At 32.7% G+C, this 25,783-nt stretch overlaps 2 long non-coding RNA genes across 2 annotated transcripts; both read right to left on the bottom strand.

Moving 5' to 3' along the window:
- Window positions 1-7,178: 7,178 nt before the first annotated feature.
- On the bottom strand, window positions 7,179-12,250 carry LOC128171069 (uncharacterized). The gene is made up of 2 exons (XR_008242001.1): window positions 11,897-12,250; window positions 7,179-7,478 (listed from the first exon to the last, which is right to left on the bottom strand). It is a non-coding gene; the product is annotated as an uncharacterized LOC128171069 (long non-coding RNA).
- Window positions 12,251-16,529: 4,279 nt separating this feature from the next.
- Window positions 16,530-19,464, bottom strand: LOC128171070 (uncharacterized). Its single transcript, XR_008242002.1, has 2 exons — window positions 19,078-19,464; window positions 16,530-16,827 (listed from the first exon to the last, which is right to left on the bottom strand). It is a non-coding gene; the product is annotated as an uncharacterized LOC128171070 (long non-coding RNA).
- Window positions 19,465-25,783: the final 6,319 nt, after the last annotated feature.

The raw sequence follows: 25,783 nt of genomic DNA, 5'->3' as shown, positions 1-25,783 counted from the left end.
AGATTTTTAACAAGGAATTTATTAACAGAATTATTAATCGGTAGGTAAATTTCTGTATTATCATTATTTTATCAGTTTTTCTTAAATATTGTATTTAGATGTCTTTGAAGGCTTATAACACTTTTGTGTTATTATTAATATTTATTACATCATTCTTATAGGGAAACACTGCACATAAATATTTTGATTTGAAAATAAATATTGATGGAATGTAGACGGAGCATTGGGTAAGCAAGACCATTATCTTAACTGTTATATTATAATAGTGAATTAGCCATACAATAAATCTTAATTGCTTTTCAAAACAGCTAATGAGGTTTCAAGATTGCATTGGGTAGAGGCACATATATTTTTTGGAATACTTACTACTGAAATATTTTAGTTGGGATTGTCATTATCGCATGATATTTTGAATTGAAAACCTATTATTTTTGTATAATGATGCCAAACTAGAGAAAGGTAAAGGCTTAAACCTTTTAATTTTTGTTGATTTGAAAAAAAAAAAAAAAAAAAAAAAGATGAAAAAAAGACTAGCAAACATGGCATCGTGTATTATAAAATAATGTTGATACCTACAAATAAAAAAAAAATTAACAAAGTTATCCATTCGAATAAGACTTTATTCAAACATTATGATGCTACAAATCCACGGAGACGTGAAAGGGTAAGATGATAAAACTGAATTAAATCTAAAATCGAAAATGATAAGCATTTATTAAAATATATTTTTTTCTTCTTATTCAGGGCTTATTTGTTTATTAAAATGTTTCTCCATTATATTATAGATATTTACCACATGCAAGATATGAGGACTAATTTAACAACTATCATGATAAATATATGTTTTCTGTTGTTCATACCATAGCGCACATTTGCTTACGGTACGATTATTTTTATGTGACCTTGAAAGGAAGCTGACCACAGCAGTAAATATATACGCTGAATTATTTTAACTTTTTTTGTTGAATACTAGAAAGTGGATGTTTATGCTTTTCCACCTCTCTTCCTCACGCACAAGACCAAAAAATAATTTGGTGAAAATGATAATGGTTTTAACACGGATGTTAAAGATGACAAAATTGATGTTGAAATGACAAACTTATATCATTAAAGAAGGGAAACTCTGTAGATTTGCATTATAACATCTATAGCAAGCAAGCTACACAATAAAACATTCAAGTCACAAGATCAGCGACAGTCATTTTGTTGTTATGACATTATTTATGACAGATCAATGTGACACTTGTGTGTTGCATTACTTGTTATTTCTATTAAAATTATTCTAGAGAATGTTGCTTTACGCAAGAGTGCTTGGCAATTACATCCCTATGAAAATCCATATCTCAGAGACTCTATGAATGCGTCCAAAGCTGTTGATGGACTCAAAACAGACCTGTCATCGTCTGGACATCAATGCACTCTATCCGCTAGTTTTAAAGATCAAGCTTTGTTGTCTGTTGACCTTGGGAGCGTCTTTGGCATCCATCATATCACCATCTATTATAGAACATACAATGTACCGTGGGGTAAGTATCTGAAAGTCTATTTTTTGCTGTTGTTGTTGTTGAGAAGATCCCAGTTCTGGAGAGATTAATATACGCAAGGTAAAGCATTGTCCTGTGACTTCAGAGAGTCAATCGTCACAAGTCTGTCATCAAGTGGGTCCATGGTTGAAACCGTCTGTTGAAAACATGTCTGTTTCTTGAATTCAAATGAAATTTCGTTATGAATGTTGTCTAATCATGAAATGATGATCGTTCTGTGAAGATTGAATTATTAAAAACATATTTATTTAAAATATATTGAAAATCTGCGCAATGAAATCAAAATGCGAGAAGTGAGATACCTTAAGTTTGGTAGGGTAGGGAAGAGTAGTTTTGATTTGCATTTCCAAAATATTGTAGGGCCTAGCCATGATTATGCCGTCAGATTCCTGGGATTTCCTGTGTACATATCGAACACAACGAAAAAGGAAGACGGAGTTCTGTGTTTTAAGGACAACCAACTATTTCACCAAGTACACCATTCCGGCTGTGATAACATTGAACTGTTCTCACCACAGTAGATACGTCATCTACTACAACAACAGGACATCAAGTAATCTACCACCGGACTACTCACAACATGCTTACAGCGAACTTTGTGAATTTGAAGTTTATGGTGAGGTGCTGATTTTTCACAAAGTGTTATTATAATTTAAAAGATGTTTATTGTTTAAATTTCAAAACCGTGTTGCTTCCGTTGTTCATATAATTTAAATTAACAGTTACGGTCCAAAATTAAAACGATATTTTGAGGTGGCATTCAAAGGCAAATCGTACATAAAAATCCTCAATCGGGTTGCTTCCGATCCTTTCGTAGCAAAAATTGAAAATTAAGGAGCAGATCAAGGATCGGATTTTAATTTTATTAATCGATTTTTGCGATACATTTTTTTAATTCCTCGTTCAGTCTTCTATCAATCGATACGATTTTAAATTTGAAACTGGTTTGTGTCAGTAGCTTCAATGGAAGTAGTAATACTCTGCAAAGCTTCATATTTTTCTATTGTTCAAAAAATCGTATGTTTGGAACTTTCTCCCTCGAGACTCTTTAAGTGTGAAGGAAATATGGAAAAAAGAAAACATATAGAATGCTAACAAAGTTAAAGCCTCGTTATTTTTAACTCAATGAAATAAAAATAAAGAGAAAACTAGAGCAAAGCTCGTTGCAAAGCAACGAGTGGGTCTTCCGTTAATGTCGGAAGTAAAGCTGGAAGTTCCTGTAAAAAACAGAGCTCTTAAACCAATAACAAGAGTAACTAAAATATAAAAGATGAAAAAAATCGAATTGTTCCTGGTATGACTTAACAAAATACGAATGATTTTAAGTACGACTTAACAAACAACTTTCCGATTTCAAGAACGACTTAACAAAAAAAATCTGAATGTGTTCAAGTACGACTTAACATTTATTTTTGGTACGAGTTAATTTTACTTTGAACATTACGCTATTTTTTAAACCAAGGACGCGGAATCAAAATTTCCGGAAAAATCAATTTTTAAACCCCGATATCTCTGTAATGCATCGTCCGATTTTAAAACAGGTTTCGGTTTTAAATTAAGCTTAACAAAAGTTTCTTTGCTGCTTTATGATTAATAGCAAATTATTGGTCAGGAAGGAGTTATTATGAAAAGACTTAGTAGCCCTTCTGGCCCCTAATTTGAGGGGTCAGCCCCTTTTTCTTGATATCAAATAAAAGGTCTCGCTTATATAAACATATTTTGTTTTACAAGTGTTCGTGAATTGTAAACCGTTCTCGAGATATCTGTACATATGCGTTTAAGGGGCCGACCCTTTAACCCCTTACCGGGGCCACTAACAACAAAATTTTGGTATCATATTGTTAAGAACATAATTTTGAAGAACTTTTGTTCTGCATTGCTTTTAAAAATATTTCTTCTTTTTCAGATATTTATGATCAGAGATTTGAGTTCTGGCCCCTTGAAACCCCTAATTACGTAATATTTGACTTAGGTATGGTAATGTATAGATGAACAGCTGTACAATGAACATTTTTGCTTTTATAATTAATAACAAAATATTTTTCAGTAAAGAGTTATTGTAAGAAAATTTTAGAGCCCTCTTGGCCCCTAATTTGAGGGGCTAGCCCCTTTTTCTTGACATTAAATGAAAGGTCTTGTAAATATAAACATATTTTGTTTAACAAGTGTTCACAAAATGTTTACCGTTCTTGAGATATCTGTACAAATGTGTTTTAGGGGCCGACCCTTTAACTCCTAAATGGGGTCATAAACAAAAGCATTTAAGGTAGCATATTGTACAAAACATTATTTTGAAGAACTTTTGTTCTACATTGCTTTTCAAAATATTTCTTCTTTTTAAGATATCAATGATCAAAGTTTTGAACTTCTGGCCCCTTGAAACCCCTAATTACGTAATATATGACTTAGGTATGGTACTGTATAGCTTAACAGCTGTACAATGAACATTTTTGCTTCAATAATTGATAACAAATTATTGTTCACTAAAAGTTATTGCAAATAGACTTTAGAGCCCTCTTGGCCCCTAATTTGAGGGGACAGCCCCTTTTCCTTGATATCAAATAAAAGCCCGTGCAAATTGAAACAGCTTTTGCATTACATGTTTTAACAAAATATTTATACGTCAAAAGATATTACGGAAAATGTGCAAAAATTTTGTGAAAAAATTTGGTGCTAATTTTCAGGTTCAGGCGAGCTTCTAGGCCTTGCGCATTTTTCGCAATTGGAAGCATGGAGGGAAATCTACAGACATTCATCTACAATCCCTGCAAATTTCAAGCTTTTATCTTGATTACTTTTAGAGGAGATGCGTGGACAAAATGACCCTTAAAAATTTACAAAATCGTCCATATCTGAAACCAGAAGTGACGTAATCATTTGAAATTTTAATGATCAGTAGCGACATTAATTCTTTATAACTCCTAGAAATTTGGTGTAAATCAGTTGAATATTTTCTGAGAAATAAGGCTCCAAAAAAGTCAGAAAAAGAAAAAAAAGTATAACTAGAGCAAAGCTCGTTGCAAAGCAACGAGTGGGTTTTCCTTTAATGTCGAAAGCAACGCTAGAAGTACGTCTAAGAAGCAGAGTTCTTAATCTAGTAACAAAGAAACCTAAGTACAAAAAGATAAAAAAAAAATTGAATGATTCTTGGTACAACTTAACATAATCCGAATGTTTTTAAGTACGACTTAACCAAAAACCCTTAACCATTTCAAGAACGACTTAACAAAAAAAAAACAATGTGTTTAAGTACGACTTAACAAATTTGACTTCATTTTAGGTACAAGTTTACTTTACCTTGAACTAACATCTTTTTTCTTAACCAAGAATGCAAAATTAAAATTTATTTAAAAAATCAATTTTGTTTAAAACATAATTCTGAGCAACTTTTCCTCTTCACTGCTTTTCAAAGGGTTGACCTTTCGTACTGTGTGCTCGTTGCGTCATTAATTGTCAGAAACTTATCAATGTACAGTTTACTTTACTGTACCTCTGTGAATATTTTCTATGTAAAATTACTATGAACCAGACAACATTGAAATGGTGAACATTTCAAAGGGCCCCGCTTATGTTATTTCAGAGAATTCTGCTTTGACCTTGACCTATAACTTGAAATTTTTCCAGCTGGCATAGAACTTTTAATTCAATTTCATTCCCCCTAACATACATGCATTTTTGTTCAATCTGACCAAGATTAAGCATATTTGGAAAATAATGTACTGTCTAAAACTAATTTTAAAAAGATCTGCTATGACCTTCACATTGACAGACTTGGTTCAGGGTCACTGCACGCCAATTTACCAATAAACTCTGTAAAGGTAAAATATTAGCCAAATAGGGGCTAAACGGAGAGTATATCTATGCTCTTAAAATATGGATTTTTGTGTGATCACTAGAAGGAGCCCGCATAAACATGCCTTTTTATCTAATTTAAAATAGTATCCATGCTATCTGCCCATGAAGAATAGTCATCAAAACCATTCATCAGCAGAATTTGATTTCCCTCCTTTTTAAGGTGGTATGGGACATCTGTCGATATTAATGTGGATTAAAGTACTATATAATTGAAAAATTTTCACCGGTTTAGAATTTTCAAATTTTACAATATTTAACCAAAAAATAGCTTTAAAAAATATTTGAAAAGGTAAAAATTGTAAAAACCCCAGCGGGATTCGAACTCATGACTTACAGGTTCCTAGTAAACCCTCTAACCCACTGTGCTAAGGAGTTAGGTGACCATTTTTGAAAAGAAACTACATGTACTTATATAATTACACTTTATTTTATTGTTTATTTCGATAAACAATACGTCACAATAAACTTGCTATTGTCCTCATACCCAGTAAATACTAAATAGGCATATAATATCCCATCCACCTACATTTCATGTTATATAACCTCCTGTTTGTAACCTTCAATTTCACTGTAAAGTCAACATATCTGTCATAGCCGCAAGTTTCACAATTTATTTCTGCTTCTCATGTACTTAAAATTAGGGGCCTTAATATTGCTTACCAATTCCAACAAGAGACATCCCTCTAACTATTGATAATCATTAAAATTCATTTCATGAATCTACGCAACAATGATAAACCTTCAAGTACAGTCACTCTCAATTTTACAAAAACATTGATGGTACTTTATCCGAAACTGTTCCTTGTACCTTTAACTTTGTACACTAACATTTTTATGAAAAGAAGGTTTGTCTTAGAATAAGAAAGCTAATGCAATTCTGAGAAAAAGAATACCACATATTGCCAATTCCATTGAGGTTTAATAAAAATATGGCCATTTAAGTGAACCCACCATTTCCAATTTCCTTTAGTAAACACAGATTTACAGGGTTCTCCATAGTAAAACATCTTTGCCCGACCTTTTAGAGGTCAACTTTTGTTCAACCACCTTGAAAAAGAAACCTTATTCAATACAACATACGCCCACATGATATAATCATGATAAAAGCTTCACATCACTTAGAAATACCCTTACATGTATACCCCCCCCCCCCCCAATCTTTTGATTTTCATAAAAAGCAATGGTTTGAAATGTTTTACCTAATTTTATGAAACGTGTGGCAATTTCCCTAAGTAATTTCTCACACATATTTGAAAACAATCATCAATGATTCTAAAATTTGATCTTTATTTGTTTATTGTATGATTTGTACCATTTTAATTAACAAATAGACAGCTGTCCTGCTTGTGATTTCTTGTTTTCATGAAAAAAGTAAGCTAATTAACAATCATATTTAGTGAATATCTAATCTATTCTGATTTCTAGTCTCCTTCTAACCATGCTAAAACAGTAAGTTACAACCTACAAGTTAGACATCTGCCTTAAATTAGAATTAAATTCAAACACACCCAGGTAGCTGGAGACAGAGTTGATTTCAATGAAAAATGTTCAAATTTGACATGTTTTTCTACTTTTTTATGCATATATACCTTAGAAAGGTAGAAATAGGTTGTTTCTTGTTCATTTCAAAAGTAATTATCATAGCAGATGTTATTTCAAAGTCAAATGTACATTTACATATCCTACATGTAATCTTAATGCAGACAATTAAATAGAGGGGGGGGGGGTTCAATTATGTAAACACATCTAAATATCTTTATGAAATAAAAAATAAAGGAATCATAATTGTATACTTTTATTGAAAAACAAATTTTCACAGCAATTATGAATTTCTTTAAACAGCCTTAATTTTGTTTTCATAATTTCTTATCAAACACAAACCACAACATGGCATGATGCTTTCTTCAAGTTCCATTATTGTTCATGCATTATCGGATTTAATTTGAATTACCGGTAAATAGTCTGTAGAACACAAGGAATATGCATGTGGATAGAGGTGACAGGTTAATCTCAGGAGCTGACCCACAAGAATCAACAGGTACCGGTAAAAGCCATGTGTTAACAAGAGTCTGTTTTGAGCTGAAATAAATAAAAAAAATAATTAGCTGTGTTTACATACATGTACTAGTAATAGCTGTGTTTACATTAACATATGCATAGTATTTCTGTAAAAAATACACTGACCATGCAGTGTAATAAGTATGACATATCCCAATACATGACATAACATTTAGGCAGTACAAGATCAAAAATTTGCATATCAAGTCATAATATAATACATGTATTAAAAATTTTCATAGGTATAAACACTTATCGAATTGAGAAAGAGAGAGAGTTTGAGAGAGAGAGAGAGTTTATTACCGTACTTGTAGTGCAACAGTCAATATTTCAATTCGTAAATTACAAACGAATATTACCCACCGAACAGCGTCAAAGTACATGTACTGGTATTAGCTTCTGGTATACCATTTTTTATCAATTCTACTGTGGTTTTTTTTTTGGCAAATAAATTTAGCGAGGGTTTTTGTTTATTTTCTTATAAATTATATGTTTTTAAAACAATACTACATGTAATAACTAGCGTATATTTCGTGCGCCATAAATTGCAAGTTTTTTGTAAATATCATTTACTTGCATGATAGGTATATATGGTCTAACCAAAATTTTCTTCATAAAGCTACAGCTGTATGTACCACATATATGTTTTGTCACAAGTATACATTTTAAAAAAAAAATACCCAAATTCCAACAGTTTAAATAAACTCAACTCATTCTCTGATAAGTTCATTGTGTTTTGTGCGTGCATATCTTATTTGCCTGCTGCAACAGCAACCAATCAGCGGTAAGCTGAATCCACAAAAAGAAAGTTTGTGTTTTAGGAGCGGGTCAATTGTTTATGCGACACTGTCAAGAAAACCACACCAAATAATAACAAACAAGAGGCCCAGGGGCCACATCGCTCACCTGAGCAACAATTGCCTTAATTCTGATCAAATTAGCATTACAGTATCAAAATATCTTGACAACTGAGTACAGAAGATCTTGCTAAAAAAAATTTGAAAATCTGCCAATTTTTATCCACCTCTAATTTTTAGTAAAGCCCCTTTTGTTGTTGTACCTGTAAGAAGATTTTTCTCTATTCCTATAAACCCCCCCCCCCCTCCCCATTTCGTGGCCCCACTATTCTCTAGGGAATCATGGTTTCATCAAACTTAAATCTACCTTTAATCTCATAACCTGTGCTTTCACACTAAGTACTGAGTTTTGGACCGAAAACTTTCCCAGAATATTTTTAAGGATTGTAAAACTTGATCCCACAATTGTGGCCTCACCCTACCCCCGGGGACCATGATTTGAACAAACTTGAATCAACACTTCCTGAGGATGCTTCCATTTTAATTTGAGTTTTTCTGGCCTAATAGGTTTTGAGAAGAAAATTTTTAAAGATTTTCTCTATATATTCCTATGTAAAACTTGATCCCCCAATTGTGGCCCAACCCTACCCCCGGGGACCATGATTTGAACAAACTTGAATCTACACTACCTGATGATGCCTCCACTCAAAGTTGAGCTTTTCTGGCCCGATAGTTTTTGAGAAGAAGATTTTTAAAGATTTTCTCTATATATTCCTATGTAAAACTTGATCCCCCAATTGTGGCCCCACCCTACCCCCGGGGACCATGATTTGAACAAACTTGTATCTACACTACATGAGGATGCTTCCACTCAAATTTGAGCTTTTCTGGCCTAATAGTTTTTGAGAAGAAGATTTTTAAAGATTTTCTCTATATATTCCTATGCAAAACTTGATCCCCCAATTGTGGCCCCACCCTACCCCCGGGGACCATGATTTGAACAAACTTGAATTTACACTACCTGATGATGCCTCCACTCAAAGTTGTACTTTTTTGGCCTAATAGTTTTTGAGAAGAAGATTTTTAAAGATTTTCTCTATATATTCCTATGCAAAACTTGATCCCCCAATTGTGGCCCCACCCTACCCCCGGGGACCATGATTTGAACAAACTTGAATCTACACTACATGAGGATGCTCCCATTTTAATTTGAATCTTTCTGGCCCAATAGTTTTTGAGAAGAAAATTTTTAAAGATTTTCTCTATATATTCCTATGTAAAACTTGATCCCCCAATTGTGGCCCAACCCTACCCCCGGGGACCATGATTTGAACAAACTTGAATCTACACTACATGAGGATGCTCCCATTTTAATTTGAATCTTTCTGGCCCGATAGTTTTTGAGAAGAAGATTTTTAAAGATTTTCTCTATATATTCCTATGTAAAACTTGATCCCCCAATTGTGGCCCCACCCTACCCCCGGGGACCATGATTTGAACAAACTTGTATCTACACTACATGAGGATGCTTCCACTCAAATTTGAGCTTTTCTGGCCTAATTGTTTTTGAGAAGAAGATTTTTAAAGATTTTCTCTATATATTCCTATGCAAAACTTGATCCCCCAATTGTGGCCCCACCCTACCCCCGGGGACCATGATTTGAACAAACTTGAATTTACACTACCTGATGATGCCTCCACTCAAAGTTGAGCTTTTCTGGCCAAATAGTTTTTGAGAAGAAAATTTTTAAAGATTTTTATCAATATATTCCAATGTAAAACTTGATCCCCCAATTGTGGCCCCACCCTACCCCCGGGGACCATGATTTGAACAAACTTGAATCTACACTACATGAGGATGCTCCCATTTTAATTTGAATCTTTCTGGCCCGATAGTTTTTGAGAAGAAAATTTTTAAAGATTTTCTCTATATATTCCTATGTAAAACTTGATCCCCCAATTGTGGCCCCACCCTACCCCCGGGGACCATGATTTGAACAAACTTGAATCTACACTACCTGATGATGCCTCCACACAAGTTTAAGCTTTACCGGCCTAATAGTTTTTGAGAAGAAGATTTTTGAAAAATACCAACAAAATTTCAATAATTCTCAATTATCTCCCCTTTAAAAAGGGCATGGCCCTTCATTTGAACAAACTTGAATCCCCTTTACCTAGTGGTGCTTTGTGCCAAATTTGGTTGAAATCTGCCCAGTGGTTCTTGAGAAGAAGATGAAAATGTGAAAAGTTTACAACGACAACGACGACAGACAACGGACAAATTGTGATCAGAAAAGCTCACTTGAGCCTTTGGCTCAGGTGAGCTAAAAACATAAATATTCACTTAAATGTATTCTGTTGTAAAGTAAAGGTTTTTAACACTTATTGCATCTTGCAAAACATGTGATGACCTTAATCATCTGTCATATATCTGATATACATGTATATGTAAAAGATGGGAGAAATAACGTCGGAACAAAGTGGGATTCGAACCTGGCCCTCTGAATCTCTAGTCAAGTGCTCTACCAACTGAGCTACATGTATCTGGCACCGGTATTCAAACCAGTCTGACCGTCACATTCCTCCCCCTTAAATGATCTTCACCCTCGAAGATCATCCCTGGCAGGATCGAGTTAACCTGTTAGTTCCAGGGGTTGGTCACAACACCAATATTGTAACAGGATGGGAGAAATAATGAAGGACCAAACCGGGATTTCAACCTGGGCCCCCTGAATCTCTAGTCAGGTGCTCTACCAACTGAGCTATCTGGCACTGGTATTGAAAACGGTCTGATCGTCACATATATAAAGAATTATTTTAAACAATGTTGTTCAATAAAAAATAACACTCGCAACCTTCAGTTTTTGTCTGTAATTAATCAATATTGGCGTGCGATCAGTTCTCGCCGAGTACCATTTCTCACCAGTGCATTGTTACGTCATTTTATCAACACATAAAATTAGATAAGAAAATATGATGTAACAGTGCACCAGCGAGAAATGGTCCTCGGCGAGAACTGCTCGCACGCCAGTACTGCCAGTAGTCAGATTAAAAAAAGAGAATAAAAAATTACATTTAAAACATTAACAAGGACAATTTAAGTACACATCATAACTGCTAAACTAGAAAAATTATGTGAACTGGTAGAATGGTAGGCATAGTTCTAACTTGTAACCTACAATACATGTACAAGTACATGTACCGGGTACCCGTTGGTCTGCTAAACCTCTTTAATGATACAATGATCTGCATCATAAAGATATTAAAGTCATGTTTTAACTCTGAAGTATACAATTTTATTTACTTGAAGTTATGTCTACAGGGTATTCATGACTACATTTGGAGTCTTCTGCACAAGAATATATGATATGTTTCTAATTAGACCCTGCTTTGAATTTTGAGTTGAAAATTCACAATCTGTTATTTTTTTAAATAGATAAATTCAGTTACCCTTTCCAGTCCCCCATGAACCTCGAGCGAGTCTAAACATCCATGAAACATGTAAAAATTACACGTTAGTAAACAAACACCCACACCATAACAAAAACATCTAACAGTGTGCACGTACTTACATGTACATCTATACTATATACTAAATTTTAACCAGTTAACAAGAAACTTTAAAAGGAGTAAAAGCCTCACCTTCTTCAGTAACATCCACATAAATCACACACTTTAATGTCCATCTTTTCTCCTTTATTACTCGTAGCTTATCAACGGCTGATCGTCGACAGAAGTGTGGCTGTCCTAATTTCCTCGTAAACGATTCACACGAGAAAAATATCCTCCTTAAACAAATATGTAGTATTGTTCCCTGTGCATGTTCATATGTTTCACAGCAAATTGAAAATGCATGTGTACACCGAAAGAATACACAACTTCTCTTCTGCATTACGGCTCTCTCTTTTCTACAATGCCGTTCGTTAATGTTTACATTCGGCGCGCGCGCGGGGGTTACAAACAGGGGCGCCCCGACAAATAGTTGCACATAGAACGTTTAAATAATGTGTGTTCATTAAATTCATAAATGATATAGATGAAAAAATGAAATTGAATCACATCAATTTATCTAAGACGCAACACAACGTAATGCAGTAAATGCCTGGGCCTTAATGTGGCGTTTGTTCGCTTGTGTGTCTATGTAGACATATTAACTCGTTCATGTACGATTCTCACATATTTGTTTTATGAAATTTGAAAAAAAATATAGCACAGAACTTGTTTAATTTGATACCAAATGACATTATTTAATATATTAACAATAACTGAATTAATTTTTTTTCATAAAATGATAACGATTTTTGCTATCAGAAAAATACGTGTATGAGCTGCTGACCCCTAATTATAGGGGCCAGCCCTTTTTTCTTAATTTTAAATGAAAGCTCTCGTTATTCTAAACAACTTTTGTTCTATATGTATTAACAAAATATTTTTAGTTTAAAGGTTATAATACAAAAAGCAACAAAATTTCAGCCCCGAAAAAATCTTAAACTTTGGCGACAAATAGCTCAAAAACTAACAAAGAAATTACCAAACTTTTCATGCCAGCAAAACTATAAAATGTTACCGACAATTTCGCCAAATTTCATGCATCTATCATCTGTAGTTCCCGAGATCAACTCTGGACAAAAGACCCCCCAATTTTCAATTAAAGGGCAATAACTCATAACCGGAAGTGAATTTTAAAAATTTGAAAAAAAGTCCCTAGACCTTTACATTGTCTACATACCCTGAAAGTTTCATAACAATCAGACAACAAATGTACGAGAAATGGCCTACACAAAATTTGCGGATAAAAAAAAAAATAACTAGAGCAAAGCTCGTTGCAAAGCAACGAGTGGGTTTTCCGCTAATGTCGAAAGCAACGCTAGAAGTACGTCTAAGAAGCAGAGTTCTTAATCTAGTAACAAAGAAACCTAAGTACAAAAAGATAGAAAAAAACGAATGATTCTTGGTACAACTTAACATAATCCGAATGTTTTTAAGTACGACTTAACCAAAAACCCTTAACCATTTCAAGAACGACTTAACAAAAAAAACAATGTGTTTAAGTACGACTTAACACATTTGACTTCATTTTAGGTACAAGTTTACTTTACATCTTTTTTCTTAACCCAGAATGCAAAATTAAAATTTACGTAAAAAATCAATTTTGTTTAAAACATAATTCTGAGCAAATTTTCCTCTTCACTGCTTTTCAAAGGGTTGACCTTTCGTACTGTGTGCTCGTTGCGTCATTAATTGTCAGAAACTTATCGATGTAAAGTTTACTTTACTGTACCTCTGTGAATATTTTCTATGTAAAATTACTATGAACCAGACAACATTGAAATGGTGAACATTTCAAAGGGCCCCGCTTATGTTATTTCAGAGAATTCTGCTTTGACCTTGACCTATAACTTGAAATTTTTCCAGCTGGCATAGAACTTTTAATTCAATTTCATTCCCCCTAACATACATGCATTTTTGTTCAATCTGACCAAGATTAAGCTTAATTGGAAAATAATCTACTGTCTAAAACTAATTTTAAAAAGATCTGCTATAACATCACATTGACATACTTGGTTCAAGGTCACTGCACGCCATTAACCACTTAACTCTGTAAAGGTAAAATATTAGCCAAATAGGGGCTAAAAGGAGAGTATAACTATGCTCTTAAAATATGGATTTTTGTTTGATCTGATATGATTTTGACTCTTCATCTACAAATATCATTCGAGGTCATTGCATATATTTTGATCAAAGGCATCATGTGGGTGAAGTATGAGGCTAAATGGAGCAAAGGGAGAGAAGATATACTCCGGACAAGGATTTTTAAGAATATAATTCTGCTATGACCACAGTTTCTTTTCACTGAAAATAGGTTCAAGGTCACTACACACTTTTTCACCCTTTACTCAAAAGCTCTGCTTATGTGAAGTCTGAGCCAAATAGGGGTTAGTAGAAATTATACATGCTCTCAAAAAAGGATTTTTGCATGATCTGATATGATCTTCACCAGTTACCTAGAAATTTCATGCAAGGTCACTGCACATCGTTTAACCATAGAGACACCCTGTGAGTATAAGCCAGATTGGACCAAAGGGAAAAAAGATATGCCCCAGACAAGGATTTTATATATATAATTCTGCTATGACCTTAACCTTATACCTAAAAACATGGTTCAAGGTCACTGCACATCCTTCAACCAAAGGAACCCTGTGGATGAGGTATGAGCCAGATTGGGCCAAGGGGAGAGAAGCTATGCTCCTGTCAAGCCATCTCGGATGGACAGACGGACAAATTGATCACTAGAAGGCGCCCGCATAAACATGCCTTTTTATCTAATTTAAAATAGTATCCATGCTATCTGCCCATGGTGAATAGTCATCAAAACTATTCTTCAGCAGAATTTGATTTCCCTCCTTTTTAAGGTGGTATGGGACATCTGTCGATATTAATGTGGATTAAAGTACTGTATAATTGAAAAATTTTCACCGGTTTAGAATTTTCAAATTTTACAACATTTAATCAAAAAATAGCTTTTAGAAATATTTGAAAAGGTAAAAATTGTAAAAACCCCAGCTGGATTCGAACTCATGACTTACAGGTTCCTAGTAAACCCTCTAACCCACTGTGCTAAGGAGTTAGGTGACCATGTTTGAAAAGAAACTACATGTACTTATATAATTACACTTTATTTTATTGTTTATTTCGATAAACAATACGTCACAACATGGAAGTGTCCCATATCACCTTAAACTCGGAACACCTCTGACCTAATAAGATCGCCGCATTAAATACAAAGTTTGATTTAACTCTAATTTGTTTATCATCAAGAAATTCTGCATCGCTGGCAAATAAAGTTTTCTTACCAATTAACTGTCTATTCGGACAATAGCAAGTTTATTGTCCCACTCCACAGCAACTATTTCCCTTGGCTTTGCCTCGTTAAATAGTTGCTGTCTTGGGGGACAATAAACTTGCTATTGTCCTCATACCCAGTAAATACTAAATAGGCATATCATATCCCATCCACCTACATTTCATGTTATATAACCTCCCTTTTGTAACCTTCAATTGCACTGTAAAGTCAACATATCTGTCATAGCCGCAAGTTTCACATTTTATTTCTGCTTCTCATGTACTTAAAATTAGGGGCCTTAATATTGCTTACCAATTCCAACAAGAGACATCCCTCTAACTATTGATAATCATTAAAATTCATTTCATGAATCTACGCAACAATGATAAACCTTCAAGTACAGTCACTCTCAATTTTACAAAAATATTGACGGTACTTTATCCGAAACTGTTCCTTGTACCTTTAACTTAGTAAACTAACATTGTTATGAAAAGGCGGTTTGTCTTAGAATAAGAAAGCTAATGCAATTCTGAGAAAAAGAATACCACATATTGCCAATTCCATTGAGGTTTAATAAAAATATGGCCATTTAAGTGAACCCACCATTTCCAATTTCCTTAAGTAAACACAGATTAACAGGGTTCTCCATAGTAAAACATCTTTACCTGACCTTTTAGAGGTCAACTTTTGTTCAACCACCTTTAAAAAGAAACCTTATTCAATACAACATATGCCTACATGATATAATCATGATAAAAGCTTCACATCACTTAGAAATACCCTTACATGTATACCCCCCCCCCCCCATCTTTTGATTTTCATAAAAAGTCATGGTTAAAAATGTTTTACCTAATTTTATGAAACGTGTGGCAATTTCCTTGAGTCATTTCTCACACATATTTGAAAACAATCATCAATGATTCTAAAATTTGATCTTTATTTGTTTATTGTATGATTTGTACCATTTTAATTAACAAATAGACAGCTGTCCTGCTTGTGATTTCTTGTTTTCATGAAAAAAGTAAGCTAACAATCATATTTAGTGAATATCTAATCTATTCTGATTTCTAGTCTCCTTCTAACCATGCTAAAACAGTAAGTTACAACCTACAAGTTAGACATCTGCCTTAAATTAGAATTAAATTCAAACACACCCAGGTAGCTGGAGACAGAGTTGATTTCAATGAAAAATGTTCAAATTTGACATGTTTTTCTCCTTTTTTTTATGCATATATACCTTAGAAAGGAAGAAATAGGTTGTTTCTTGTTCATTTCAAAAGTAATTATCATAGCAGATGTTATTTCAAAGTCAAATGTACATTTACATATCCTACATGTAATCTTAATGCAGACAATTAAATAGGGGGGGGGGGATTTTTTAATTATGTAAACACATCTAAATATCTTTATGAAATAAAAAATAAAGGAAACATAATTGCATACTTTTATTGAAAAACAAATTTTCACAGCAATTATGAATTTCTTTAAACAGCCTTAATTTTGTTTTCATAATTTCTTATCAAACACAAACCACAACATGGCATGATGCTTTCTTCAAGTTCCATTATTGTTCATGCATTATCGGATTTGATTTGAATTACCGGTAAATAGTCTGTAGAACACAAGGAATATGCATGTGGATAGAGGTGACAGGTTAATCTCAGGAGCTGACCCACAAGAATCAACAGGTACCGGTAAAAGCCATGTGGTAACAAGAGTCTGTTTTGAGCTGAAATAAAAAAAAAAATAATTAGCTGTGTTTACATACATGTACTAGTAATAGCTGTGTTTACATTAACATATGCATAGTATTTCTGGAAAAAATACACTGACCATGCAGTGTAATAAGTATGACATATCCCAATACATGACATAACATTTAGGCAGTACAAGATCAAAAATTTGCATATCAAGTCATAATATAATATTAAAAAAATTTCATAGGTATAAACACTTATCAAATTGAGAGAGTTTGAGAGAGAGAGAGAGTTTATTACCGTACTTATAGTGCAACAGTCAATGTTTCAATTCGTAAATTACAAACGAATATTACCCACCAAACAGCGTCAAAGTACATGTACTGGTATTAGCTTCTGGTATACCATTTTTTATCAATTCTACTGTGTTGTTTTTTTTGCAAATAAATTTAGCGAGGGTTTTTGTTTATTTTCTTATAAATTACATGTTTTAAAAACAATACTATGTGTAATAAGCATAAAACATGTATGAGTAAACTTAATGAAGAATTTTTAATAGATTATTTTTCACAGAATGTGGTACATTACATGTATGTCAATCTTTATAAAACTAGCGTATATTTCGTGCGCCATAAATTGCAAGTTTTTTGTAAATATCATTTACTTGCATGATAGGTATATATGGTCTAACCAAAATTTTCTTCATAAAGCTACAGCTGTATGTACCACATATATGTTTTGTCACAAGTATACATTTTTTAAAAAAATACCCAAATTCCAACAGTTGAAATAAACTCAACTCATTCTCTGATAAGTTCATTGTGTTTTGTGCGTGCATATCTTATTTGCCTGCTGCAACAGCAACCAATCAGCGGTAAGCTGAATCCACAAAAAGAAAGTTTGTGTTTTAGGAGCGGGTAAATTGTTTATGCGACACTGTCAAGAAAACCACACCAAATAATAACAAGAAACATAAATATTCACTTAAATGTATTGTGTTGTAAAGTAAAGGTTTTTAACACTTATTGTATCTTGCAAAACATGTGATGACCCTTAATCATCTGTCATATATCTGATATACATGTATATATAAAAGATGGGAGAAATAACGACGGAACAAACTGGGATTTGAACCTGGCCCTCTGAATCTCTAGTCAAGTGCTCTACCAACTGAGCTACATGTATCTGGCACCGGTATTCAAACCAGTCTGACCGTCACATTCCTCCCCCCTTAAATGATCTTCACCCTTGACGATCACCCCTGGCAGGAGTTAACCTGTTAGTTCCAGGGGTTGGTCACAACACCAATATTGTAACAGGATGGGAGAAATAATGAAGGACCAAACCGGGATTTGAACCTGGGCCCCCTGAATCTCTAGTCAGGTGCTCTACCAACTGAGCTATCTGGCACTGGTATTCAAACCGGTCTGATCGTCACATATATAAAGAATTATTTTAAACAATGTTGTTCAATAAAAATTAACACTCGCAACCTTCAGTTTTTGTCTGTAATTAATCAATATTGGCGTGCGATCAGTTCTCACTGAGTACCATTTCTCACCAGTGCATTGTTATGTCATTTTATCAGCACATGAAATTACATACGAAAATATGATGTAACAGTGCACCAGCTAGAAATGGTCCTCGGCGAGAACTGCTCGCACGCCAGTACTGCCAGTAGTCAGATTAAAAAAAGAGAATAAAAAATTACATTTAAAACATTAACAAGGACAATTTAAGTACACATCATAACTGCTAAACAAGAAAAATTATGTGAACTGGTAGAATGGTACGCATAGTTCTAACTTGTAAACTACATGTACAAGTACATGTACCGGGTACCCGTTGGTCTGCTAAACCTCTCTAATGATACAATGATCGGCATCTTAAAGATATTAAAGTCATGTTTTAACTCATAAGTCTGAAGTATACAATTTTATTTACTTGAAGTTATGTCTACAGGGTATTCATGACTACATTTGGAGTCTTCTGTACAAGAATATATGATATGTTTCTAATTAGACCCTGCTTTGAATTTTGAGTTGAAAATTCACAATCCGTTATTTTTTTAAATAAATAAATTCAGTTACCCTTTCCAGTCCCCCATAAACCTCGAGCGAGTCTAAACATCCATGAAACATGTAAAAATTACACGTAAGTAAACAAACACCCACACCATAACAAAAACATTTAACAGTGTGCACGTACTTACATGTACATCTATACTATATACTAAATTTTAACCAGTTAACAAGAAACTTTAAAAGTAGTAAAAGCCTCACCTTCTCCAGTAACATCCACATAAATCACACACTTTAATGTCCATCTTTTCTCCTTTATCACTCGTAGCTTATCAACGGCTGATCGTCGACAGAAGTGTGGCTGTCAGAATTTCCTCGTAAACGATTCACACGAGAAAAATATCCTCCTTAAACAAATATGTAGTATTGTTCCCTGTGCATGTTCATATGTTTCACAGTAAATTGAAAATGCATGTGTACACCGAAAGAATACACAACTTCTCTTCTGCATTACGGCTCTCTCTTTTCTACAATGCCGTTCATTACTGTTTACATTCGGTGCGCGCGCGGGGGTTACAAACAGGGGCGCCCCGACAAATAGTTGCACATAGAACGTTTAGATAATGTGTGTTCATTGAATTCATAAATGATACAGATGAAAAAAATGAAATTGAATCACAACAATTTATCTAAGACGCAACACAACGTAATGCAGTAAATGCCTGGGCCTTAAAGTGGCGTTTGTTCGCTTGTGTGGCTATGTAGACATATTAACTCGTTCATGTACGATTCTCACATATTTGTTTTATGAAATTTGAAAAAAAATATAGCACAGAACTTGTTTAATTTGATACCAAATGACATTATTTAATATATTAACAATAACTGAATTCATTTTTTTTCATAAAATGATAACGATTTTTGCTATCAGAAAAATACGTGCATGAGCTGCTGACCCCTAATTATAGGGGCCAGCCCTTTTTTCTTAATTTTAAATGAAAGCTCTCGTTATTCTAAACAACTTTTGTTCTATATGTATTAACAAAATATTTTTAGTTTAAAGGTTATTACACAAAAAGCAACAAAATTTCAGCCCCCAAAAAATATTAAACTTTGGCGACAAATAGCTCAAAAACTAACAAAGAAATTACCAAAATTTTCATGCCAGCAAAACTATAAAATGTAACCGACAATTTCGCCAAATTTCATGCATCTATCATCTGTAGTTCCCGAGATCAACTCTGGACAAAAGACCCCCCAATTTTCAATTAAAGGGCAATAACTCATAACCGGAAGTGAATTTTAAAATTTTGAAAAAAACGTCTAGAGATATTAATATCATCTACGTACCCTGAAAGTTTCATAGCAATCAGACAACAAATTTTCGAGAAATCTCGTGCACAAAATTTGCGGGAAAAAAAAAAATAATAATAAGAAACAGTAGAATAACAGAAGGGTTTTCCGTTGAAAAACGGAAAACCCTAATAATAAGAAACAGTAGAATAACAGAAGGGTTTTCCGTTGAAAAACGGAAAACCCTAATAATAAAGAAAGAAACCGTAGAATAACAGAAGGGTTTTCCGTTGAAAACGGAAAACCCTAATAATTTACAGTTAAAAAGATTATATGTATTTTTGCATATTGTTAAACCATTAAATTGGAAAATGGGAAGTTACACACATACAAACAGGAACAGGGGCGCGGATACAACGTATGTATTTCGAATTAAAAAATGAACAAATAAACAACCAGGGAAAAAAGACCCATAAACTTGTACAAAAGAGAAATAACATTATTGTTTGTTTGTTTTGTTTTTTTTATCAAATTAAAACGAAATACAATTTTTAGACAAATGCAGTTTCTTTTTTAGTAAATAACGGTTATAGGGAACAGCAGGTACATGTATATGTATTTTGTCAAAATGTGTTTTTAACTAAGAAATATATTTATAATTAATTCTCTCTCTCATTCTTTGATGTTAGTTGATACATGTAATTATCAAAATATCACTTAGTTGACAATGATGCAAGGTATGTAAAATAATTGTTTCTTGCTACGCACCCCACAACGGTGGCACTGTAAAACATATTACAGTCAGTTCAATATGCACCATATCATAGGATTGAAATATCATAGTATAGCACAGGAATAGGTATCTTCCCATTTCTTGACAATGCCGTATATGTTGCGAATGGCTTGATATATGTATCCTTCATCGTCTCAAGCCACGGTCCATAATTTGCATGGCTTTCTCAAAATGGATAAATGATCGTACTTACGCACCATGTTTTGCAAAGAAAAGTATGCAATGAATATGCAAAATACATTACTCAAGAAACAATATTCCTAAAATATCATTACATGTACACACATGTGCTATCGAAACTTCTATCTTTAACAACTGAAGTATTTTTAATTCAGAAATGTTAAAATTCGTGAAATATAATGGAACCAATATATATAGGCAATATGAACATTAACAAATGTTTTACAATATACATTTTTAAATACCTTGTCAAATGTTTGGAAATTTCTGTGCAGCTGTTCAACAGGAGTTGGGCTTACAAACTATTCATTAAAAACCAAAGAAATGGCAAAAGGTCTGAGTTCAAAGGAGCCGGAATTGCCGTAAATAATTAAAACCGTATCTTTTATGGTTTAATACACATCTCCACAATGTGTCTATTTCTGTGCACATTTTCTGGAACCCAATTCATTGGCATTTTTTTCTACATATTGTAATTCCTAAAATCTATGGGATATCAGTATTTATTAATACAATGGTAAACTGTTCGTCATGAATTTAATTTTCTTGATTTAAATTACCAACGAAAAAAGGAAATTAAATCCTCACCGAATATTTTTCTCTACAGTCTATCATAAACCTATTTTCGTGCTTTGAGGGCGATAGCAAGTTGATTGTCCCTCAAGACATCAACTATTTCAGGAGGCGAAGCCGATAATTGTTTTAATTGTACATGTCTTTCAATATAGATGTCAATCATAGATATTTAAATCTTTATCAGCAGTGTTTTTTTAGCATGCCAAGATTTGTACTGCGGACCCCATTGTGACTTAACATGCAACGGTTCGTGTCCAAACCAAAGATGCTACTCTGAAAGGAAATACTGTTTACAGGTTTATCTTTGCAAAACTTAACTGTGAAGTTCTTAACAATGCGCTTTTAAATTACATTTTTTTTTGTTAATTCTTTAGCAACAAATAACAAAATTTACTAATACACACAACTCATTCTTTATTTCTATTGCTAGTTATCAGTAACATACAATGTAGTTATACTTTGCTGAAAATTAGGATAATTTTTGTCTCGATTCAGTGTTTATATCTTAAAATGGTTGTAAATTTAAGTTACTTATCAAGTGTATCCAGCTTTGGTAACGTAATTTCTATGACACGCAAAATTCACAAAAATGGGTTTATCAATGTTTCAAAGTCAAAAAACTAGGTTTAACGGTTGTAAACTTTAGTTTACGGACAGAAAACTATAACTTAAATCGCATATCCATGTTCACATCTGTAAACAATTGTTAACGCAATCATCTACATTTCAGAGACATCAAACTATAATTAACATTTAAATTAACCTTTTGTGATTGCAAAACATAGTTTGTCTGATAAATATAGTTTCAAGAGTGTGAATCTATGATTTACAACTCATATCCACAGTTAGCGAAGGCAAATTATAGTTTACAGATATAAATGATGTGAATCTATGTTTATCAGCAAAATTTATTGTAAACGTTAACGTCATTTGTAGACAGATAAACGTAAATTATCTTTCGTAAACTATAGTTTATGACCGAAAATATGGTTTTGCATATCAAAACTATAGTAAACGGATCATTATTTATAGTTAACGAATCGCTAATTATAGTTTACGAACCGTAAAATAAAATAAACAATAAACGATAATTAACTATAGTTTAGCGACCGTAAACGATAGTTAAAAGTTGATAAATTTAGTTAATTATCTGTGAAACTTTATTTAACGCCTAAATCTATATTTCACATTTGTGAACCATAGTTTACGAAATAGTCTATGCTTTAGAAGTGTAGATCAACACCGAAAATCACCATTTACGATTACAAAACATAATCAGACAGTGATATTATCATAAGCTATCAGATAAATATAGTTTCACGATTGTGAAACTATTATTAACAACTTTAAACTATATTTAACGAATGTAAATTATAGTTTACAGATGTGAATGTATCTTAATCAGGAAATTAAATTGTTAACGTAATTTTCAGAAAGATAAACTTAGAATTATCATTCGTTAAACATAGTATACAACCGTTTAATATAGTTTTACAGATGAAAACTATAATTTACGAGTCGCTAACTATAGTTTGCGGTTCGTAAACCATAGTTATCAGTTAATAAACCTAATGTATCAAATGTGAAACTATGTTTAGCTCATTTTTGTGAATTTGGCGTGCCATAAATTTTCTTCTACTCATCAAATAAACTTTTATACTCTAAAAATAAGTTTCAACCAATTCCATTGTACATTTTTTCCTTTTCGTATGAATAGTTAATATGCATGTTTGGATAACGTTAAATATATATGAGATATTTCTTACTAAATGGTCGTTGCAGGAAATCGGCAACAAATTGGAAAATGTGGACTGCGAAAATGCAACGATGTATGTTTTAATTGGTGGAGTATTAGGAGTCTTATCAGCTGTGATACATATAGTTGCCCTCGTTATATCACACAAAAGGTATTGTTATTGAATAACTTGAAATGCATAAACTGTGTAAACCTGTATGAATCCAAGAAATGAATTGATTTTTCATTAAATTTCGACACCATTTTTTGCATGCTGTATTAATTCAATCCAAATATAATAAAGTGTTAAGTATCCTAGACAAAAACAGATACTAATAGCATTCAATCAAAAAAATTATATTTTTGATTTTCAGGTAAATTATTTTGAAGTAATTCAACTCAATTTTAAACATTGTTTAATCATGGACATGAATGCCGTTTTAAACATTTGTAATGAACTACAGTCAAACTTCGTAATCTCTAACTTAAAGATATCCGAGTATTTTAGATATCGAGAGTAAAATACTTAAGAAAGTGATTTGGACTTACAAATCCATTTGACATACATATCCAGTGTAATACCAGTGTTTGAGATATTGAAGTTCAACAGTAATTCATTTTTTAAAGTTTAAATTAGCATTTTATTTCATTTATAATTCAATAGGCATTATGTCAAGAAAGATCATTCTTCAAACTTGGTATTGCAAAAATCAGGTAATAAAACACCATTATTTACAATTGATTTTGCAATTTCATGTTTGTAAAAAAAAAAATGTTATAAAATGCTGCTGAATCTCAGTTTACAGTATATTAAATATAATTGTAAATAAATAAAATACGCTTCAAAATATATGTTATTATCTTTTATTTGCTTAACAGTCCTTAATTATTAGAATAAGCAATTCGAATTTTTAAAGAAAATTAATAAATTAATGTTTATATTTGGTCAATGGAGATGAATTAGTTAGGCAATGTCTGTTGTTCAGAAAAAAATATATTTTCCAGAGTAGAATGTCGAAATTAATATGTTTAGATGATCATACCAAATTATATGCTATAAGACTTCAATGATATGTTATGAAGTTCTTATGCCATGATGTGCATTATCAATGATTTATTATGCTATAATGCATACTTGAATTGAATGTAATTTAGGAAACCCCCTTGACCTTATCTACACAATGACAAAACATTTATTATGAAATAATATATACGCCTGGGGAAAAATGACGAAAATAATTCACAGATAAAAATAAATAAAAAGCTAAAAAGCTAAAAAGGTAATTGGGAAAACCTTACTACATATTTCAGTTCATTCATTAATATAATGTAATCAAAGTTCTTCACTAAGTACCATATTACCTGTAGGTCGAAGATATTAAATCGTACGTGGATTGTATAACAATTCGTTATTTCATACATGTTTACACAAACAGAAGTACAGTGTATCTATGATAGATTCTATATTTACTTAAAACAAGAGTTGTATTTTAATATACCGCTTTATTTACGGGTGATTTGATGTGGGCCTGAGATGTTCACGGCGATTGGCTGGGGTGTTCGGAAATGATAACAATGTTAACCATAAATCATGAATTTAAGCTGATTTTTTGGTCAATAAATTTCAACTTGTCATTTTTGTATATTCTATAAATGAGACAACTAAGATTGAAATTTAGTAAGACTCGGCATATGTAAATAAAATGAAATATGCGTGTATCTTCAAGTTGATTCCTACATGCTCTTTATCAAATTCTCCCATCTTCATGTAAAACGTGAAGATTATTCATAAAATTTGTGAATCTTTTCATTGAGTGTATCAATCTCATAGTATAGTGCATGTATACTGTTTTATTGAGCACTTATCTTATCCCATCGTTTTTCTTGTAAAAGATATCATTGCGAATATTGTACGTGCTTAAAAGGTATTTAAAAAGGGACATAATGCCCTGGCTCTGTAATTAAATCTCCCTTTCAGACCACACAGTTGGAACTCTTTTGAATAAATGGCAGAAATTTATGCTGTGCTTAAGATCATCTTATTCCTTTTTTTTCAGAAAACCACGTAACCAATCCAAGCTACGAATCTGCTTTGAATGAAAACACTCAAGGCTCAAATAATCAAGAAGGAGAGCCTTCCCTACAAAAGTCAGACTACTACATTGAACCTACGGAATCACAGTACAATAATTCCGATGAAACATTATATGAAACCCTTTAAGTAATTTTGGTCATGTGAATACGATGTCCATTACAATATCTCCTGTACTTTTTCCCTGTATTTTTATTTCTTTTTTTTATTTTATTCATGGCCTTGTTCATATGCACCGCAGGTATTTTTTTTTAATTTGGTTTAAATGAACTATGTTTATGTTCCTCTATACTTTGCG

This window comes from Crassostrea angulata, chromosome 2, assembly GCF_025612915.1.
Source record: "Crassostrea angulata isolate pt1a10 chromosome 2, ASM2561291v2, whole genome shotgun sequence".
Taxonomy (NCBI): domain Eukaryota; kingdom Metazoa; phylum Mollusca; class Bivalvia; order Ostreida; family Ostreidae; genus Magallana; species Magallana angulata.
Note: the sequence above shows the minus strand (reverse complement) of the source record. Positions and strands in the feature narration are given on the sequence as shown.